The sequence below is a fragment of the Vitis vinifera genome, chromosome 9, assembly GCF_030704535.1.
Source record: "Vitis vinifera cultivar Pinot Noir 40024 chromosome 9, ASM3070453v1".
Lineage (NCBI taxonomy): Eukaryota > Viridiplantae > Streptophyta > Magnoliopsida > Vitales > Vitaceae > Vitis > Vitis vinifera.
Genome location: NC_081813.1, coordinates 14,169,313 through 14,184,327, shown reverse-complemented (window position 1 = coordinate 14,184,327; position 15,015 = coordinate 14,169,313). Strand labels below are relative to the sequence as shown.

Sequence of the window (15,015 nt, the reverse complement as noted above, 5' to 3'; positions counted from 1 at the left end):
CTTTTGCCACAAATCTATCACCTCATTTGCGATTAAGGAACCATCAAGAATCTGTCTCCCTTTGATGAACGCATTCTGATCAGGAGATATAACCTTGCCAATAACTTTTTTGATCCTATTGGCCAGCACCTTGGCCAATAGTTTGTAAAGGCCCCCAAGCAAGCTGATTGGCCTGTAGTCGCCTAACTCCTCCACACCCCCTTTCTTTGGGATCAGCACCAGAAATGTGTGATTCAGACTCTTAATGAAAGAGTTCTGATCATGGAACTCCTTGAATAACCCCAGCAGATCCTCCTTGACAGTCTCCCAACTATTTTGCCAAAAAGCTAATGTAAATCCATCCGGGCCCGGGGCTTTGTCCCCGTTCATCCCCTTCAAGGCTGTGAAGATTTCAGTCTCAGAAAACGGAACCTCAATACCGTCCGCTTCTGAGGGACTGATCTGGTTCATAAGAAGGCCCCCTATATCCGCCTTCCAGCCCGGATTTTCCGAAAGGAGTTGCTGATACGCGTTTGCTATTCCTTCCCTCATATCTTGATCCTCTGTGAAGCTCACCCCATTTATCATAATTTTGGACATGGCATTGATTCTCCTATGGGCATTGGCCATGCGGTGGAAGAACCCCGTGTTCCTATCCCCTTCCCTTAGCCATAATTCCCTAGACAGTTGCCTCCAATGCACTTCTTCCATTGACACCCATTTTTCATAGCTCTCCTTAGCTTCCTTCTTTTGATTTAGCTCCACCTCTGTTAAACTCCTCACTTCTTCCACAGAATCCCAGGACTCCACTTGCTGAAGAGCATCGGCTTTGTTTTTCTCCAACCTTCCAAAGACCTCCTTATTCCATGTTTTTAGATTTTGTTTCAGCCCCTTCAGCTTTGTCGCCAATCTGTAACTTGGTCTCCCACTAACCTCTATCCCATGCCACCACCCCTTTATCAGCTCTTGGAACCCTTCAGCTTTGAGCCACATGTTTTCAAACTTGAAAGGAGACGGACCTCTCCTTACCCCTCCCCCCTCTAACAGAATCGGGTAATGATCTGAAGTTGGACGAGGCAGCCTTCTGTTAAGAACCCTACTAAATTGATCTAACCAACAAGGGGTTGCTAGGAATCTGTCCAGTCTAGCCCGCGTTTGATTGTTGAGCCCCCCACTCCAAGTGAAGGAACCCCCTTGCAAAGGGATATCAACGAGTCCTAGCTCGTCAATGATCTGGGCAAACCTCCTCATAGCTGAAGTAATTCTCCCAGTTCTATTTCTATCATCTATGTACAGAGTTATGTTGAAGTCTCCTCCCAAGCACCACGGCTCCTCCCACAATCCTCTGATTGCCCCAAGTTCCTCCCATAAACCCTCCCTATCTTCTCTAGAAAAAGGTCCATAAACCCCCGTGAAAACCCAGATTGCACCATCACCCTCATTCCTGAATCTACAGGAAATGGAAAACTGGCCCTCTTCCACCCCCAGAATCTCCAAAGATCTTTTATCCCAACAAATTATGACACCTCCTGCTGTCCCCTTAGCATTCAACACCTTCCAATCAATGTATCTCCCCGACCCTAGACTCCTCACCATCTCATCAGACATCACTTGCACCTTCGTCTCTTGGAGACAGAATAGATCCACCTTCTGACTCCTAATCACTGACTTAATAATTTTCCTCTTGAGCCTATCATTCACGCCCCTCACATTCCAGCTCAAAATTCTTAAATTCATTGGACACCTACTTTCTGGTTCCCTCTACCCTTCATAGGGCCTTTCTTCTTAGCTTCCTTTTCATAGTTAACAGAACTTTCCAATCTCTTGAGCTCCCTCTCAAATCTTGAGGCCTCCAGAAAACCTTTACCTATGATCTTCTCCTTTCTTTTTCTGATTTTGCCCAAAAAGTTCAGGATTTCCACCTCCAATCCTTCCGTAGAGAAGCCTAGGAAATGGCTGAATCTAACCAGACTACTCTCCTCCCAGTTCAGTTGGTCCTCCTTACTACCCTCTTGTGGCTCCGTCTGGACTGCCATCCTTCCCAATTTTCTTCCCAAAGGCTCAACACTATTTATTTCAACCAGATCCCAACAGCCATTCCTTATCTCTATTCGGTCCTCTACATTTGGATTTCGGAACCCACTTCCAATCACAGCTCCCTCCCTTTGCATCCCAGAATGGTCGTAACCCTCCTTTTCCGGAGACCGACCAAAATAAAGAGAATTAGAGGAAGAAGCCCCTTGTACCCTAAAACCCCCCAAATTTACATCAATGCCGTACCTTGCAGCTTCTTCCTCCAGCATCCTCTCTGTATCCTGGGATGGTGGGACCGACTGCTGCCTTCTTCCTATCTCTTCTACTCTGTAATCGATGAACACATTCTCCGTGAAGACATTTCTATTCTTATCAGTGAGGCCAGGGGAGAAGATCTTTAAAAGGGGTCCATTGTCCACATCGTGGGCCTGGTTGAGACTGGATTTTCCTTTTTGAAGCTGGCCCAGTCCATCAACTGTAGCCCGTCCCAAATTTGGGTCTTGCCGCAGCCCAAGCTGGTCCCCCATTGGGCTTAGAGATGGCCCAGCAGCCTGGTTCTTCAAGCTGCTAGGACCCGCGGACCCAGCCCACGAGTCGGGCCCCCGCAGCTGGCCCACATGCGAAAAGACCCGTTCTGCTGTACCCTCTCTCTGCAACAGACGGCACGTCCCGTCTCCCATCTGACGCTGCATCTCGATCCCCACACCCACCTTCTCCTTCACTCTCGACCCCGCACGTGGAGTTGCATCTCCACTAACCTCCCCTCGTAGCCGATCGCTCAGGCAGCGTTTCCTCCCCTCTTCCTGCCTTAGCACCGGCACCGACTCCCACCATAGTGATAGGGAGTAAGAGATCTCTTCAATCCCTATCACCAACGATCCCGGGGTGTTCGCGCCGTCCGATTTAATTAGTATCCTTGCCCATTCTAATTCCTCCATCCTCTCCGTCTTTGGATCCACATCTAAGAATCCACCACAGGCGTCTCCCACCTTTCTCAACACCGAAGGGACCCAGAGCGAGACTGGAAGTCCCAATATCCTCACCCACACTTCCTTACTTATCTCTCCCTCTTCCATACACCCCGATCTTGGATTCCATCTCTCTAGTCCCATTTGAGCACCTCCCACCACCTTGTTGCCAGACAGATGAACCTTTCTTGCTTCTTCCACGAGCTCGAATTCCAGAGGAGCTCGCCCTTTACCCATACTCGCAATCCCCATTTTACCTTTCAATCCCCAAGCCTTTGCCATTTTCCAGCCCAGATTTTCCAAATCTTCCCCTATTTCGTTTTTAGGGTCCCAGTTTCCAATCAAGCAGTTCTTCAATCTGCTAATGTTTCTGCTAATCTCCTCCCGTCCCACCTCCACTCGTATGGGACTGGGCTCCTTGTCCCCCCAAGCTTTCACCATGTCCACGAACGACCTTCCTTTCACTTTTTCCGGGCTCGACCTTCCCGAAATCCTCATTCCTTCCTGCTGTACCTTTCTATCAGCGATGATACCCAACTGGCACAACCCTTCCACCATCGCCGTCCAGCCCCCTTTACTTCCTTTGCCCTTAGGGATACAAATGCTGTATCTCTTTGATACCTCATCAACTACCCCTACCCGCAGGAAACATCCAGCCCTGTTGTATACGCGCACCATGGAGAAGCTTCGACCCTTCTCCTTCCATCTCTTCTCCCAGTTTCCATCCCTCCTATCCTCGATGCACTGTTGGAGACCTTCCATGAGTAGCCCTACACTGTTCAAACCCATACGCACCCAGGACGATACTCCTTTCTTGCTCTCTGTTATGGTTAGGGTTGTCCCTCCCTTCTCCACCATTTCCAGCTCGAATGCCTTGGACTCCACTTCGAAACTGATTGTTTTCCGTTTCCGCCTGTTCTCCGCGCGATGCATTTTTCCATTGCTGTCAATCTCTCTCACTCCCTCACCCGCAGACTCTCTCGATCTCTCTCTCTCGCTCATTTTTTTTTACATCATTTGAAAAATAAATGACAAAATAAATATAACTCTACATAAACCAATCAGACCTTAATCATGCAACTATATAATCTTTAGTCATGCCCAAGTACCTATGTCCTTCATTGAAATCCTTTTTAGTTTTTAGTTTATTTCTCATATCTTAAAATTTGGGAACTTTAAGGATCGGACATGTATATATACCAACACCTGAACCCATGCAACAAATGGTGTAAGTTGCATCTTTTCCAAAATGCGTGTGTCACATCTTTTCACTAAAAATGAAAATAAAATAGTGATTTTAAATCATTTAGCTTGCATTGGGCTTTCCAAGGGATTTAGGAGGAATTGTAGGTTGCTTACCACTCTTTGGATGATTTTATTCAACAGAATGATAGGATTTTTTTAAGTTCAATAGAGATCTACTTACAGTTGAGGGGACAGTATTACGGGAAAAGAATCAAGAATCCCATAATTTCAGGATGAGATTTGATTGTATATAGGAGATTATTTTTGACTGATTGTAATTGATCCGTATGCACATAGATTCCTGGAATAGGCTAATCGATGTTTTGTATATATGTATCTTCTTCCCCGTAAGTTGATATGTTCAATATACTAAAGATTTCCAAATACTCTGTTTTACTCTGTTTTTTCACATGGTATCAGAGCACCAAACCTAGTGACTCTGAATTATTCCAAACGCTTCCGCAACTTAATTCCTTGTTACAGCTGCTGCCATGGACATCAACAAAATGGGATTGACATCATCCAAGGCTACCATAGAAGCCTTAGATCCCTTCTCTCTACTCCACTCCAACCACCCAGGTATGGTACTTGTCTCCAAGGTACTTGAAGGAGATAACTACAGCACATGGAGTCAGGCTATGAGAATCAATTTGAGTGCTAAAGACAAAATTGGATTCATCACAGGTTCCATTAAACCACCTCCTTCAACAGATGATAGTTTTCCTTCCTAGCAACGATGCAACGATATGGTAATCTCATGGTTATTGAATTCCATTCATGCAGACATAGCCAGAAGTGGTGATTTATGTCGAAACTGCAGCAGAAATCTAGGCAAATCTACAAGAACATTTTTCTCAAGGAAACGATTCAAGAATTCATCAAATCAAACGAGACATCGTGGAACATAGGCAGGGGCAGCAATCAATTTCGGTTTACTACACAAAGCTTAAAGCTTTTTGGGATGAACTTTCATCCTATCATGAAGTGCTATCCTGCTCTTGTGGAGGGTTGGAGAAACTTAAGGAAAGGGATGAGAAAGAGAGAGTCATGCGGTTTCTCATGGGATTGAATGATAGTTATGCTGCCATTCATGGAAAAATCTTATTGATGCAACCTCCACCCAATACACATCGAGTTTACTCACTTGTCCTTCAACAAGGACGAGCACAGCCTCAGCAGCAAAGGTCTTGATGCGTAAGCCCAACACACACTAATGCAACAACATGAGTCTTGAGCAGGCAACTGAGCCAACACGTTTTGGCATTGGAATGAGCCAAGCAAGGTGCGATCATCTGCAGCAGCAAGCACTGTGGGCTGGTACATATAGCAGGGGAGACTCCCACTGGCATGGGACTTCTAGTCAAAGTGGGAGACAGAGACCTGATGCAGGAGGAGAGGGACTCCAAACACACAAAGACTATAAATCAGATTGGAAGACTGAGTCTTGATGCAGCAGGTTGTGGCTTGGGAGTTTGAGATTGAATAGGACTCCGAGTTCTACTCAAGGTGGTGTCTGTTGAGCTTGGAATCAGAGTCAGACTAGGACTCAAATGTCAGTTACCTAGTGGGATTAGGACTGCTTGTTGCAGCCTCTATAAAAGGAGAGCCTCGTGCCTCCTAAAGGCAAGTGAACTACCCAGTGAGATTGTGGGAGTCCTTGCAGAGAGCCCTTGTAATCTGTTGGAAATCAATGAGATTCAAGTTGGGGAGAGCCCTGTAAATATTGTGTGCTTTGTGGCTTGAGGAAAGGCTAGTCTAGGGTGTGCCTAGACGCTGCACAAACGCAAAAACTCAACCTAGAAATTGCGTGTGTGACAGCTTCCATGTGCTAGCAGGCCCACCCAATGGCCTTTTAGTCACCAACCCTACCCACCTGGTCTTTAGACCAAGCTGTCCACCCTCAGAGATCCTTCCTCCGCCAAAAAGCTCCTTTCCTTCCAACCTTAAACCTTTAGACACCCCACTTTTTCCCTCGTCGAAAACCTCATTCACCTTAATGGAAACCTCCGGTAGAGAAACCTCATTCACCCCACTTTCTTATCCCTTCTTAACTTTCTTTTTCTTTTTCTTTTTTTAATGTAATAATCTATCAAAGAACTTGAAAATAAAAGGTTTTTTTATGTAATTATCTATCAAAGAACTTGAAAATAAAAGGTAAATCAACCAAATCAAATACTCAAAACTGAGGAATGTCCAACAAGGATCCCACACCCATACCCATGTGTCAACATGGGTAGATGGGGAGGAATTGGATACTCCTGGTCCCATTGGTTTTTTTAGGGTTACTCTTTCAATTTTTAGCTTTGATTATTTTCCTTTTTTATAGACACAGCAAATATATATACAACACCAAAGCAAAGAGTGTAGCAAAGTACAAATGATATATACAATAAGCAAGCCCATAGAAGAGAGAAAACCAAAAAAAAAAAAAAACCAATTCCTTCTCAAAGCTAAACCAATCAACAAAGTTTATCATGGTCAATGAATGATTATCTCCTAGAAAAGATTTAATTGCCTAATCCAACAATTCAACATCTTCCAATGACCTTCTTTTTCTTCCATCGGCCCTCCAAGCTTTTTTCCATTTTTTCTCATGAATGAATGATCCATGTCAACTCAAAAGAATCCTCTGCTGTAAAGTGCATCACCCAAACCACACTTAATAGAGAAAAAACCAGCTACCATCTAATACTTGCTTTAGCGCAAATAAAGAAGCATATGATCAATTGATTTTCCTCATCTTTGCACATAAAGCATCTATTCGACACACTTAGATTCCTTCTAACTCATTCTATCTTCTCATATCTCTTAACTAAGTTCATTTGCAATCTTCATAAGAAATGTGTCACTCTTTCAATTCCCAGTCCTAGAACTATCTTGAGAAGCAAGGACTCCACCAAACTCCCTCCCTAACTTGCTCCCACATCTTTGCTATGCATGGATCTTTAGGATGTCATAGAGAATAATGTTGGTAAAGACTTCCAAATATAAGTCTCCACACCATCTATCTATCCAAAATTTAACCCTTCTTCTATTACCAGCTATGAAGTGAGATTTACTTTTAAAGACCTCCCACCTGTTTCTATTGTCTCCCATAACCCCACCCTAGAACCATCCCTCACACCCCTTGAGCACCATCCCCCTTCTTCCCCAAAATATTTTATTTTAGCTTATTTCCAAGGGATTCTCTCTTAATTGTGAATCTACAACTCCACTTACCAAGGAGAGCCTTGTTTAAAGTGAATGGATTTCTAATGTCAAAGCCCCCATTCTTTTCATTCGAGCTGGCAAAAAACCAGGCCCCCATTCTTTTTGTTTGAGTTGACAAAAAACCAATTCACTCAATGGGGTTTTTTCACAAGTGTGGACCTCAAAGGAAATCTCTTTGAATTTACTCCAATCTTAAGCTCATCTTTTTCAAAATGATGAACTGAGACATGAAATAACTAGGTAGGCTAAACAGCATACTTTTGATCAAAGTATCCCTCCTTTTGATACACACACACACACACATATGTATCTATAGCCTTTTTCATGCACCAAGCCTTCTTTAAACCTCTCCTCCACCATGTTCCAAACCCTTAATTGTTTTGTAAGGAGCCCCCCAAAAGGCAGGCCTAAGTATTTATTGGTTAGATTCCCCGCCTAACAGCCCAACACAAAAGTTGATCCCTCCACATTAGCAACTCTCCCAACTGGAATTAATTTGATGTTTTACTTTGATCATTTAATAAGTATAATGTTGTTATAAAAGGTTCACTCTAGAGTTGGGTTGGATTTATATTAATATTTAGGCTCCGCTTGGTTGCTAGGAAAATGTAGGGAAAGAAGAAATACAAGTAAAACCTAAAAAATTTTCACTATTCTAAACCTAAGAAAATAGAACCATACTGAACTACACATGACATGGCTATTTAAATCAGTTGAGTTAAGCCGATACCATTTATTAGTAGGGTAATAAAACAATTTTATAAATATATGACAAAATTTGTGGCATAGGGTACTTATCAAAAAGGTTTGTGACATAAGGTAATAATAGTAGAACTTAGGGTGCTGACCACACCCGAAACAACCAACATGGGGTAAATCAAGATATCATCAATGGCAGAATTCAAACTCGGGACCATATGCCTCTTACTAGGACCACACTTCCCAACATTCGCCTGGATCAACTAGGTTACCTTGATGGGCTCAAAAATATTTATAAGTTTATGTCTCTTTTATATTTAATTATTATAAAAATATATTTAAAAAAACTCATTAACATGATTTTTACTATGGTTTTTTATATTTTTAATAATCAGTTAAATAAATTTTAATAATCAGTTGCATTTAATATTCCATTTTTTATGAATATATTAAAACATGCGTTAGGGTATTTTTTTTTTAAGTGGGGTGAGTGGTCACAAGAGTCTCACTGATTGCAAAGCAAATCATTTAAAAAAAATGAATAAGAGAAGTCTTCTCTGCACACTATGCTTAAGCAAATCGTTTAAGGAACGTCTGAATATTGACAACTCAAAACCCTACCAGAAAAAACAGAAGAAATTAGAAAAGAAGTGGGGAAATCGATTGAATACTAAATGCCTAACACTCAATCAACTTGAACACGACACCAAAATAGGTGTTGTAAAGAGCAAAATATGTAGAAGTCATACCTGGCAACAGTCGAACCCTAAAATCTGCCTCTAAATTCTCTGAGGAATGCCCTAAAAAAACCAGATGATAGGCAAGAAATCAGAGAAAATCGGAGAGTGAAAAAGCGAGTGAAAATCAGAGAAAATGGGAGAGTGAAAATCAGATGAAAGGCAACAAAAAATAAAAAATAAAAATAAACACAGATGATAGGCGAGAAATCAGAGAGTGAAAACCAGATGAAAGGCAATGAAAAAACCGAAGAGTCATGATGAGAAAACTAAATGGAGCAGGGAATTATATAAACCTGAAATAATGTTGCTTATTGTTGGTAGTCATTGACTGCAATGGTGCTGCTGGTGCCAGAACTATGGAACAGAAAGAGTAATGATGGCAGGGAAGCGGTGGCCGTCGGTGAGATGACAGTCGTGATGGTATATCCAAAGGCACCAGAAAACGAAAGCTATTCTCGTTGGCGCCTTGCCGGAGATGAATGACGATGGTGGATATGAGAGCAGCTAGAAGCGGCTAGGAACGGCTGTGGAGGTGATTGCAGTGAGGTGTACCTGTCGGGGATAGTGGAGCCAGAGACTGCAGCGACCACCGGCTATCAGAGTAACGACTGGTCTCTGTTTTTCAAGCAAGGGTTTCAGTGGGTACCGGAATTAGGATGAACGCAAGAGACTGGGGCAACGCCTAAAAAGGGGCTGCAAAATGTCCGAGATGATCGGTAACCCGAGAGCCCAACCCAATCGGACTTTCACTCAGACAGGTTTTCAACTTAAGTTGAATCCAACTAATTCTCATATTAAGTTGGAACGAAACGAGTTAACCGCGGATTGTTCGAGTTAGACATTTAACCAAATTACATTATTCAAATCTATTTATAATTTATTTAAAAAAAACATTTTTTATATATTTATATAAATTTTTAAATAGTAAATAGGAAAATATTTTAAAATAATAAAAATGAATTTATGTATTTTTCTAACAAATGAAAGAGTATATGTTATAATAAAATTTAATATTTTAAAAAAAATCTAATATGAAAATGAGTATTATTATATATGATAATATATTAAATTGGGTTCAAGTTAGGCTCAAGTCATTTGAACTTTGACTCAAACTCAACCCAAATTGGCTGTGAATTACAAAAACTAAAGTTTTGAAAATGATCGTCTCAAATTGATTCAAACTCATTCCAATTAAAGTATTGAAAATGATTGTCCCAAGTTAAATTCAAGGGAAACTTGTGTTTTAATGCGGCCATTTGGGAAATATATGGTTTTTGGAACCCAACTTTATGAAATATGAGAACCAACTTTTAATGTGGAAAGTAATATATTTTTTTATGCACTTTGAGTTGGCTCCATTTTTTGTGCCGAGATTGGCCTTCCAGGTCTCCAAGCCAGCAACATCCTCGAGTCCATGTCAGCACAAAGCAAAACTGAACCATTGAAAAACACAAAAATCAAAATTTGACCATCTGAACCTGATCATACCAATTTTCCCAAAACTTCATGCTTTCAGTTTGCCCTAACCCCACTATGTTTCCAGCCAACCACATCCTCGTCAGGTCCATCATTTGGGTCTTTTCTTACACTACTCTCTTTTGCTGTCATCACACCATTTTTTCTCTAAGATTTGTGGAGACATATAGTGAGTGTTTTGGAGTATGAAAGACACATTTTTGCTAGACATTGAGAGGAGTGAGTGATAGAGGGAGTCGCTTTTGTGGGGTTGAAGGCTCAAATTTTCTCCCTCGAGGTAACCCATTCCTTCTTTCTCTTACATTTGCTTTCACATTCACTCAAATCTCCTATTTGTCTAGCTTTTTTTCTCAACTAGTTGTGTCTCAAATTTTGGCATATAGGTTTTTACATTGAGACGAGAATGATTTATGGAGCAAAGTTTTTCGCAATTTGAAGTGTTTATTTAATTGGATTTGTATTTCTGATGAGTATGTTTATCGATTTGAGTTTATTTTTTCCTTTCCTATGGTAGAGCAAACTAAGAAATTTGGGTTGTTCAAATTTTGAATTAGTTTTTGTGTATGTCACTGGTTTTAAGGAAGTGGGTTGGTTGATTTGATGACAGAAGTTGAATGTAGGAGACTATTTCAGGATTTCAAGCTAACCAAGTTTTTAAATGTGAATCATCATGTAATTTTTGTTTTATTCCTTTTAATTGAGAGGTCAGTCTCTTGTTGTGAAACCTTCTCTATGTTCTAGGGCTTCTTTGGATCTATGATGCCCTAAAGTTTGAATATTTATAGGTTTCTTTCAAAGTTTCGTGTTCAATTTTAGGAAGTTGGTGTTGTTGTTTTGAGATGTATATGTGTTTGATTGGGATTACATGGATCTTAGAAGTATGAAAATTTAAAAAATTCACGCCTTTATCTTATTTTCCACGTTTTAGATTTAGATGATGGATTTCCTTTATTTGTCTTCATCCTTTTTTAGCATAGATGTTGAAAGTCTAAAAAAAAATGGTGTATTATTTTTTTCGTTGTGTCAGCTTGTGAAATATGTAGGTAGAGAAGGAAATGGACTCGGTTTCAATTTATGTTTGTGTTTGTGGCCATCCTATTTAGGTAGTTGGACCTTCATCATCACTTAATGTGTTATATTGATTCTTTTGAATGCCAATTTGATTGTGTGTATGGTTTTATTGTTGTATCCTTGGTCTTTAGTTGAGAGAGTTGAATATATGAATTGAGGGGAAAAAAAAAATTCAAGCTAGGTGACATTCTTTTTAGAATGTTTTTGTAATTTGATAAACTGATCCGCAGTAACCATCTAATTAACAAAAATAAAAATAAAAATGATCAATTAGGTATTTATTTTTAAGATTTATTGATGGTATCATAATTGCTTTGGGCTCATTTGATTGTACTCTTGGTCAACGAATTATATTTTAACAATTTGAAGTTTTTGTTCGATGGATATCACTACCAGAGCCTAATAGTATTTTTAAATGTTGTTTAACGATTTTGATTTTCTAAACATACAATCAAAATAAGCGGCTTTGATACTGGATTTTCTATTTGAAAAAAAAGATAGTATCACAAGTTAAACCAAAAAGTATACACATAAAATTAAAATAAATAAATTTTATTAATTATATTATTAATATTAATATTTATTAATTTTACTTCGTGTCAAAATAGAATACTATTTGTTGATGTTTGTATTGATTAATCCCACCTTTAAATAGGTTGTTCTCAACAACCTTAAAGCAAAGACAACTAGCTAGGTAATCATTGACAGATGTCGCATATATCTTGATGCTAACATATTGGGTCGTGATCTTGGAACATGTGATATGGTATGCCACGTTTGTTACAATTCTCAACGACAACCTCTCTCTTTCTCTCTCTCTCTCTCTCTCTCTCTCTCTCTCTCTCTATCCCATGTCCCATTAATCCGATTCTCCTTATAATTCAATTGCAAGGATTAATGGTTTGTTGAATGGTTCTTTTTTGGTTCCTCCTTGCACTGATCACTTGCCCTTTTATTTAGCTGAAAAATATGGGTTTGAAGGGACGTTTCAAAGACCCATAAAGCTGAGACTGTTATCCATAGAAGGGGTAGGAGAGACTATGAATTTGTTCATCGTCAAGCACCTGACCAAGGATGGAACAAGCTTTTAGGACAAATGGATATGTGAAATTACTTTGTTTAGCACTATTCTAAAGTATTTAGAGATAGAGAAATAGGGAATTTTGTGGAGAGTCGTGGAGGGTGTAGGCTTTGATCAAGAAGAAAGGGTTTGATCAAGGATGAAACGAGTATAATCAATTGAATTGAGGCTGATCAACTAGGACATAAGGCGGGTTTGAAGTGAGAGGCCATGGATGAGGATTTGGGTGAGGGAGGTAATGGATGTTTGAAAAATAATAGCTTTTAGTATGAACTGGGTGTAATGTTTTGCAGCTTTGAAACGGTGTCATTTCATAGAAGTGGAATGTGATGTTAAGAATATGCCTTTTTTTTTTCCTTACCAAAATACACTAAAGTAACAACTATCATATTTTCATTTAAAAAAAAATACTTATATAAAAATTAGTTTGATAATATTTTTGAAAATAATTGTTAAAAAGTAAAATTTAAAAATTATTCTTAAATGCTTTTAACACCAAAATCTTATTTTAGAATTTAAATATAAAAGATAGTTTATTATATAGTTATATATAATAAATTAAAGTAGTATAGTCCTCTTTATTGATTAATAAATTAGTGAATATGATAATTGTATTTTTTTCATCCGAATATGATAATCGTATCTCTCATATGATCTTTGTGTGATAGTCTATAACACAATAATCTTTTTCTTTACTGTAATATTTGATTTATTAACTATATAATAAATTAAAATATTATAGTCCTCTTTCTTGATTAATCAATTAGTGAATATGATGATTATGTCTTTTCCCATTTGAATATGATAATTGTATCTCTAATATGGTCTTTGTGCGATAGTCTATATCACAATAATTTTTTTTTTCTTACTATAGTATTTGATTTATTATTTTAGTATTTTCATAATCGAACTAATCAAAGAACTGGAAAAGTTATCATTTTATGGTTTATTGGTTATATCGATGGTTGAATCGATCATGTCATAAATACATAATTTATATATTATTACAATTTAAAACATTTATAAAAAAGTTTTAGTATGTAAAGAAATTAAAAATTAGTAATATTTATTTTTTTTGTATTTTTAATATTATCATATTAAGATATAGATACATTAACATTTTAACATTTTATTAAATAAAATATATATAATATTTAAATGTGAAGTTATTTGTTAAAATTTATTTAATTCATATATATATATTAAAATTTATATATCTTATTGTTTTATAAGTTTAAAAAAAATTATATCATGTTACTTTAAATTATTTGCATTTTTATTATTATAAAAATTTTGGGAGGAATTTTTTTTACCTAACATGAAAATGTTTACATAAAGAAATAAATAGCATAGTAGTGTTATCCTGACAGTTTAACCTTAAGGTTATGGGACCATGTTCTATTTTGTTCTCCCAGTTTCCTAGGTTGATCCAGAATGGTACCAGGAATAAAATACCTTTATATTGCGGTTTGCCCACACAAAAGATGCGGGTGATTGGTGGCCCATGCACCCATTTTGGCCAAACAAATTCAAGCCCGAGAATATTGAATATTGAAATAGTATAAAATATTCGTAATTAATTAATGATGATTTTTTTTTATAATAATATTTAGTTGTCATTATTTTTATTTGTTAAAATTAAATTTATATTTTTTTAGTGGGACAAATTTTCCTGGTTTTTATTTTATTGCTCACTCCACTAGGGCTCTCTTGGATTGGAACGACAAGTTTCAGTCATAAGGAATCGAAATGTTTGATACTGATAATAGAAAAGGGATTACAAACAGAGAGAAAACGAAAATGAAACAGAACAAAAAGAAAAAACAGAAACGACCTGGTTAACTAAAAACCAACATAAAATGCCTAAACTAAAAACCAAGCATTCTGTCATCCATTGTAGGGTTCGAACTTGGCGAGCTTCTCGCATGTTGATTTCAATATACTCCCCATCAACGATAGCATTGCTTGTGTTATTGCTTGTTTCTTGGTTTTGCAGTGTGAAGGGTGCGAGAGGTAGAGGACTATCTCACTGGTCCCAGGACATGGACACCCGCTGAGGGAAGATGATTTTACAGATGTGTCATTGAGAGGATTCCATCATAATCGAACACCATCAATGGCACGCCTATAAAATCATCTCCCCTCGGTGGGCGTCTATGTCCAGGACCAGTGAGATAATCCCCTACCGCTCGCACCTATCACACTACAAAACCAAGAAACAAACAATAATAGAAGCAAGGAGAGAAAGAGTAGAAATAATAGAGGATGACGCTTATACTACCCACTGTAGGAGATATGTTCACTTGGTTTTTCTCCTACTTCCCCGGAGGCTTTTTCTTGAACTCCGATGTTAACGGATATACTTCTGAGAAACCCATCCACATTGTTCCCAGCAAGGTAAGAGAAACTAAAATATTAAACTACAAAACCACATCAATGTTAAATCAAACAACAAATGATGAACAATATTGAATGTTTACTTTAAAGAAATAGTTCATTTCCTCATCATCGG

The 15,015-nt window shown here is 38.4% G+C and overlaps 1 protein-coding gene across 4 annotated transcripts in view; it reads right to left on the bottom strand.

Moving 5' to 3' along the window:
- The window catches only part of LOC100243153 (zinc finger CCCH domain-containing protein 16), a 33,706-nt gene extending 24,020 nt beyond the window's left edge, over positions 1 to 9,686 (bottom strand). For 2 of the 4 annotated variants that reach the window (XM_010656726.3, XM_019222269.2), the window contains exons 1-2: positions 9,169 to 9,666; positions 8,885 to 8,935 (exon numbers count right to left, since the gene is read on the bottom strand). The gene's annotated coding sequence lies outside the window, so the exon portion shown is untranslated. Of the gene's footprint in view, positions 1 to 8,884; positions 8,936 to 9,168 lie in introns of all 4 variants that reach the window. The other 2 variants (XM_010656727.3, XM_010656728.3) reach the window with 2 other exon arrangements.
- Between the last annotated feature and the right edge of the window lie 5,329 nt (positions 9,687 to 15,015).